This window comes from Plecotus auritus (assembly GCF_963455305.1).
Source record: "Plecotus auritus genome assembly, chromosome: 4".
Lineage (NCBI taxonomy): Eukaryota > Metazoa > Chordata > Mammalia > Chiroptera > Vespertilionidae > Plecotus > Plecotus auritus.
The window spans coordinates 154,696,518-154,703,161 of NC_137775.1; the positions used below are offsets into that span (position 1 = coordinate 154,696,518).

The window sequence follows — 6,644 nt, forward strand, 5'->3', positions numbered from 1 at the left end:
ACTGAATTGCTATGGAAATCGGGGCTGTTTATTTCTCAAGATCCTATTCTAAAATGATTACTTGGAATGCTTTAAATGTGCTAAGTAATCTATCAGGACATAAAGCACTTATAATTTATAAGAATACAATTAACACTACTCTATAATATACTAACATTTCTGTTTTTCTTGCTTTTACCAACTCTGGGCAACAAATCCTGAATGAATTGATCACATGGCTGTCATAGCATGTCTAACGGGAATAATTAAAGGGCTCAAAATTATTTGTTGCGGATGACTAAACATTTAGTGTGAAGTAAGACATTTATAAAACTAAGTTAGAAAGATTTTCCATATTGTAAAACTATGTGGTAAGTTCTAACGTAACTTCTAGATACTCTTTTCTCAATGACTATTCATTTATGAGACCAAATTTATTCTTATATATTTAGTAATTTATTCCTTTTTTTGCATCTATATTTCTTCATCTGGCCAACTTCCTCATCTGTAATGATATTTTTATTTTGTTCAATTTACTTAATCTTATGACCACTAATTCTCTCATGACTCAGAGTCCCGTGACATGCGCATGTTTGTAATGTGATATGTGTGCTTATGGAGTTTGGGGATAAATAACTGTTGATTTCCCTTATCTGAAAATTCAGAAACAAGGTATTTTTTAAATTTTTTAATTACACTTTGCATTTAATATTATCTTGTATTAGTTTCAGGTATATAGTATAGTGGTTAGATACTCATATACTTTACAATCAGATTAAAATATTAATAGATACTTTTTGGGTGTAAAAATGACCTGATAGGGAATGATGCTATCAACAGAATGCCTTCATTTATCTATAAAATTGTCAATAGTTTATGGAAATTTTTAATTTTCTTTTTTACAGCCTTAGAGCAAGGAAAGGAGATACAGAAAAAAAACAGATCAATGTGAGAGAGAAGCATTAATTGGTTGCCTTCCATATGCTCCCCGACTGGGGATCAAACCCACTAGTCAGGCATGTACCCTGAGCAGGAATCAAACTGGCAATATTTCTGTGCACTGGATGACACACTCAACCAACTGAGCCATTCTGGCCTGGCTGAGCATTTTTTATTTTCTTCTCCAAAATTTTCATTAGTTTCTAAAGTTAAGACTATTTCCTTTTAGTGTTTTATTTTTGTTTTTGTATATTTATGTTATATTTTTTCTTCACTAATTCTTTATAAAACCAATTTAACTCATGGGCAACATGTGCTAGATAGGTATCTCTCTTTTCAAATTATTATGCAAGATATTAGGTGCTATGGACTGAATGTGTCCTCCAAATGTTTATATGTTAAAGCCTTAATCCCCAGTGTAATGGTATTTGGAGATGGGGTCTTGGTGAGGTCCCTAGGTTTAGATGAGGTCATGAAGGCAGAACCCCAGGATGGAATTAATGCCCTTATAAGATGATGAGACCTGAGCTCTTTCTCTGCAAGAAGATTTATACCAGGACCTCACCAAGAACCTAACTATGCTGACACCTAATCTCAGACTTCCAGGCTCTAGAACTGTGAGAAATAAACTGTTAATTCAGCTACCCAGTCTCTGGTAATATGTTATAGTAGCTTTACCTGACTAAAATATTCGGGCTTAGTCTCTGAGTGTCTATTTTTTTGAGTTGTTTATATTATATGCATCGATGAGTGAGGCATGCACTAAGCTCACATGAAACTTATAATCTAGTAAGCAGAAACCAACCTATATATACCAATTGACTGCAATTGACTCAAGCCAAAATTGAACTAGTATGAGAGCCACATCCCATCCACCATGAGAAGAAGGAGGAGGAGGAGGAGGAGGAGGAGGAGGAGGAGGAGGAGGAGGAGGAGGAGGAGGAGGAAGAGAAGGAGAAGGAGAAGGAGAAGGAGAAGGGGAAGGGGAAGGGGAAGGGGAAGGGGAAGGGGAAGGGGAAGGGGAAGGGGAAGGAGAAGGAGAAGGAGAAGGAGAAGGGGAAGGAGGGACCCTTCTGTCCTTTAATTAACAAGGAAGAAGAAGGAGAAGGAGAAGAAGAAAAGGAGGAGGAATACAAGAAAGGGAAAAAATGTATATTTCTAGCTTAGGGAGTTGTTTTACACTTGAGGAACAAGGTGGTTTTCTTTTAAAAATATTTTTAATATTTATTTTCAAAATTTCAAAAATATAGAAATCAGAAAGAACAGTGAAACCCATAAACAAAATTCCTATGCTCAACTATTATTAACCTTTGTCATATTTGCTTCAAAAATTTAAATTTTGGGGGTGGCAACTGGCTCCCGTGTATGAGGGGCTCTAGCTTGTCAGGTTTCAGCTCATGTTTGCTGGCTAGACCTATGATCATTCCTGTGAGACTTCACTGAGTGTTTTATCAAGTGTCTTCCTCATTCCTCATGTGTAATCCTTCAACATGGACATGCTACTTCGGCTAAGATAGGGCCAGAAATGAATAGTAGTGAGACATGTGCTGATTAGAAGACTCAGTTGTGTAGTATGGAGCATAAAACAGTGTTATAGAAGACTGCAGTTTGGGAGTGACCTGAAGAATTAACATGAAGCTGTGTTAAAATTACAAGACTTGGAATTATGGTTATGGGAACACTGAAGAAATGTATGGCCCTGAGGATAAAAAGTGATAAAGAATATGCATCTACTTTACAGAACCTTTGTAATCAAATTGATAAGGTAAGTACTAGCCAAATAAATTATGTCAGCAATGTATCCATGTCTTGACTTACGATTCAGGGGATGGAACAATTTGGTAGAATAATGAAGACACATACAGAAGGCCTTAATTCTGGACCTTTACACAGGCTCTCCGATGATAATCAAAGACAAGCAGCAGGTGAAGAAAAGTTACATAGGTTTCATCAGCAGATAGAGGTAAAGATGATCAAATACAGAAGCAGAGAAATTAAAATCCAGCTATAGACAATTAATAAAAGAAATGAATTCTGCCAAAGAGAAATATAAAGAAGCTTTAGCTAAAGGGAAATAAACTGAAAAGGCCAAAAAACATTACTACAAAACCACAATGAAACTTCATGCATTGCCTAGTTAAGAAAGTATTGGCATTGAAAGGGGCACAGTTTCATCAGAATCAGTATTATGACACCACACTTTCTCTGCTTATGGACGCCTTACACAAGATGCAAGCAGAAAGTATAAAAGCACTAAAAGGCATTTTTGATGAATACAGCCAGAAAACTAGTCTTGTTAGAGAGGAAATAGTGAATGTTCATAAAGAGATTCAAATGTCGGTTGAGCAGATAGACCATAACACAGAATACAATAAAATACAAAACATCAGCTGCTAAAGAGCAAGAAATTGAGTTTGATACTTTCATACTAGAAAAAACGGAAAATCTTCAGGCAAATAAAATTAGGTGGAGTAATTTAACAGCACAAAGTTTGCAAGTAATATTGAGAACTTTAGCAGAGGAACTTATGCAGAACAGCAGATGCATTTAAACGAGGAAGGAGGCTATCCTGGAGCTAGAGAAAAGAATTGAGGAATCTTCTAAGCCCTATGAAAAGTCTGATATTGTGCTTCTTTATTTTTTTTAATCCTCATCCAAGGATAGACATGCCTATTGATTTTAGAGAGAGGGGAGTAGAGGGGGAGAGAGAGCTACACCTTCCATATGGGCCCACACATAGGTATGTGCCCTGATAGGGAATGAAACCGGCAGTCTTGGGATGTACAGGATGATGCTCCACCCAACTGAGCAACACAGGCCAGGACTGATGCTGTGCTTCTGATGAGCCAAAAACAGACACTTAAAAAGCTGAAATAGTCAGTGTAGCAGCTGAGGTGCAGAGGCCAAATTTACAGCACAGAAAGAATTACTAGAGTAAATAGTTCAATAAAACGATGGAAAAGAGCCACCTCTGGTAATAAATTATGAAGAAGATGCATGGTCAGTTACATCTATGGAAAGGAAGGAGATGCTATCTAAATTTGAGTTTATTTGTCATTCAATTTCTAGAATAGTTAAGTCTCCAAAATCTGCACTGGGCTCTTCAACATTCTGTGTTTTAATCTCTGTAAGTGAGAAGCCCCGGGCAGAAGAGGAGTGGTACCATGGTGCAATTCCAAGAATAGAAGCACAGATCTGTTAAAACAACAAGGAGACTTCTTGGTACGTGAGAGCCATGGGAAACTTGGTGAATATGTCCTTTCTGTATATTCTGATGGACAAAGGAGACACTTTATCATACAATATGTTGATAATATGTATGATATTTTAAAACACTGGTTTTTCAAACATCCCTCTACTTACAGATTATCACTATGCAACAAAACTAGTCATCACTGCCCTGACCGGTTTGGCTCAGTGGATAGAGCGTCGGCCTGCGGACTCAAGGGTCCCAGGTTCGATTCCAGTCAAGGGCATGTACCTTGGTTGCAGGCACATCCCCAGTAGGAGGTGTGCAGGAGGCAGCTGATCGATGTTTCTCTCTCATCGATGTTTCTAACTCTCTACCCTCTCCCTTCCTCTCTGTAAAAAATCAATAAAATATATTTAAAAACAAACAAACAAACAAAAAAACAACACAAAAAACTAGTCATCACTAAGAAATCAGGTGTAGTTCTGCTAAATCCTATTTCTAAGGATAAGAAATGGATTCTCAATCATGAAGGTGTCACATTGGGAGAATTACTGGGCAAGGGAAGTTTTGGTGAAATATTTAGGGCATATTAAAGGTAAAACTGCTCTTGCTATTAAAACATGTAAAGATCTTCCTAAGGAACTAAAAATACATTTTTTACAAGAAGCCAACATTTTCAAGCAATATGATCAACCCAATATTGTGAAACTTATAGGAGTTTACACACAAAGACAGCCATCTACGTCATTATGGAACTGATTCCGGGATACCAGAACAGTGTCACATCACTTTTTCAGAAGTACTACTATGTGTAGTACTTTTACGTCTTCATCCAAATTCTTGATAAAAAACATTGAAAAAAAGAGGATCAAGCATGCAATTATAAGCCATACCTTGGATAACTTTCTGACAGAGCTCCATCAAATCTTAAATCAAGGTTCTAGTATGTTAGGTTGAATGGCTTTCACAGAAGAGAACATGAAGGCAGGTAGGTCAGTTTAAATGGCTAGGTATGCTAGCTACATGAGTACTGATGAAATAATGTTGAGCTCAGGGTATAGAAAAGAACAAGAAGTTGTGGGTATTTTCTAAATTAACTTGTTAGAATGTAGCAACTGACTTGATATGGATCACAAGAGGAAAGGGAGAGGTAAACTAAAGAAGGGAATAATAAACTCATATTTACTGAATACTTACCCTACATTAAGCACAATGCTAAATATTTTACTCCAATTATTTCATTGAAATGTTAGTAAACCTCAAAGTCAAATACCGTGACTTTTTCCTATTTTTTTTTTTAAAGAGGAAACTGAGGGAAAAGATACTTAGAAAATATTAATAAAAAGAACTTGCAAGTAGAAGACTATGCTTCAAGGCCAAGCTTGTGTGATTCTATAATCTCTCATTGTTCTACAATGCCTCCCTAGGATACATTTAAAAGAAGATTTTGAGTCTGAGTGAAGAGCAGAAAGATGAGGTTATTAATAATGACAAGAGGAAAACCTAGACATGAAGAATAATAATGAGTTTGGTTTGGAAAGTAAAAGTCTGGTTGTCCTTCAGTACTCATTCTCCTCTTCTTCCATAGTAAATTACCGTCCAATTTTTAACTGATATTGGGCTGTCAAGAGTAAAGTAAATATTTTCCAGCTTCTCTTACAAACAGGTGTTGGCCTGCAACAAAATCCTGGCCAGTAGGAAGCAGGGCAAATGCTAAATTCAGTGTCTAGGGAATTCCATTAAGGAACAAAGTTATGTTTTTCTTCCACACCTTCTCCTGATAGATGGAAGGCAGAGGTCATGGCTGAAGCCTCAGCAGGAATTCTAAAAGATTGATCTTTCATACCATGAGACCGGAAGCCACAACCAAATAAGATAAAAGTAGTCTGGATCTCTGCCACTGTGAAATGAGAGAATCAACTTTTTAAAATTATGACTACAGTGAAATTTCTACCAAGGGAAGTATAATATATTCCTACCAGATTTCAATGCAGTGATTTTTCTTTTTCTTTCTCAGACTTTCTTTTTTCCCCCTATTGTGTAAAAGTAAAATAAATATCATCAACATATAAATGCCTATTTTTATGTTATTCTTATTCATAATCTTAGATATATTGATTGTTTTTAGTCACATGGATTATATATGAGTATATATTATATGCAATGAAAGTATTTTGTGTAGCTTAAAAGAATTTAGAGGTCAGACATAATTTAGAATTGAATTTCACCTGTGCCATATATTAGTTGTATATCTATGGAAAATTTCTCAATCTCTCTGAAAACATTTTATTCATCTGTAAAATAGAGATAACATTTGCCTCAAAAATTGCTGTGTGGATTAAATGAGCTAATGTATAGAAAATGGTAAATAAATTTTAGTTATCCTTATGAACAATGCCTAGGACACAAAAAGTGAAACTTATTGAATGAATTCCAGCTTTAAATATGAAAACCCCAAAATAAGTGTTGGTTCAATATTGTCCACAATTGTACTATGAAAACCCTGGTCAAGAGAGGCTGTTCTGCTGGAAAG

General features: G+C 35.9%; 1 pseudogene across 1 annotated transcript; it reads left to right on the forward strand.

The window, feature by feature from the left end:
• Positions 1-2,531: 2,531 nt before the first annotated feature.
• LOC308246862 (tyrosine-protein kinase Fer-like) lies at positions 2,532-4,926 on the forward strand (annotated as a pseudogene). Its single transcript has 4 exons — positions 2,532-2,716; positions 2,876-3,532; positions 3,736-4,325; positions 4,568-4,926. The product of its transcript is annotated as a tyrosine-protein kinase Fer-like (transcript).
• The last annotated feature ends 1,718 nt before the right edge of the window (positions 4,927-6,644 follow it).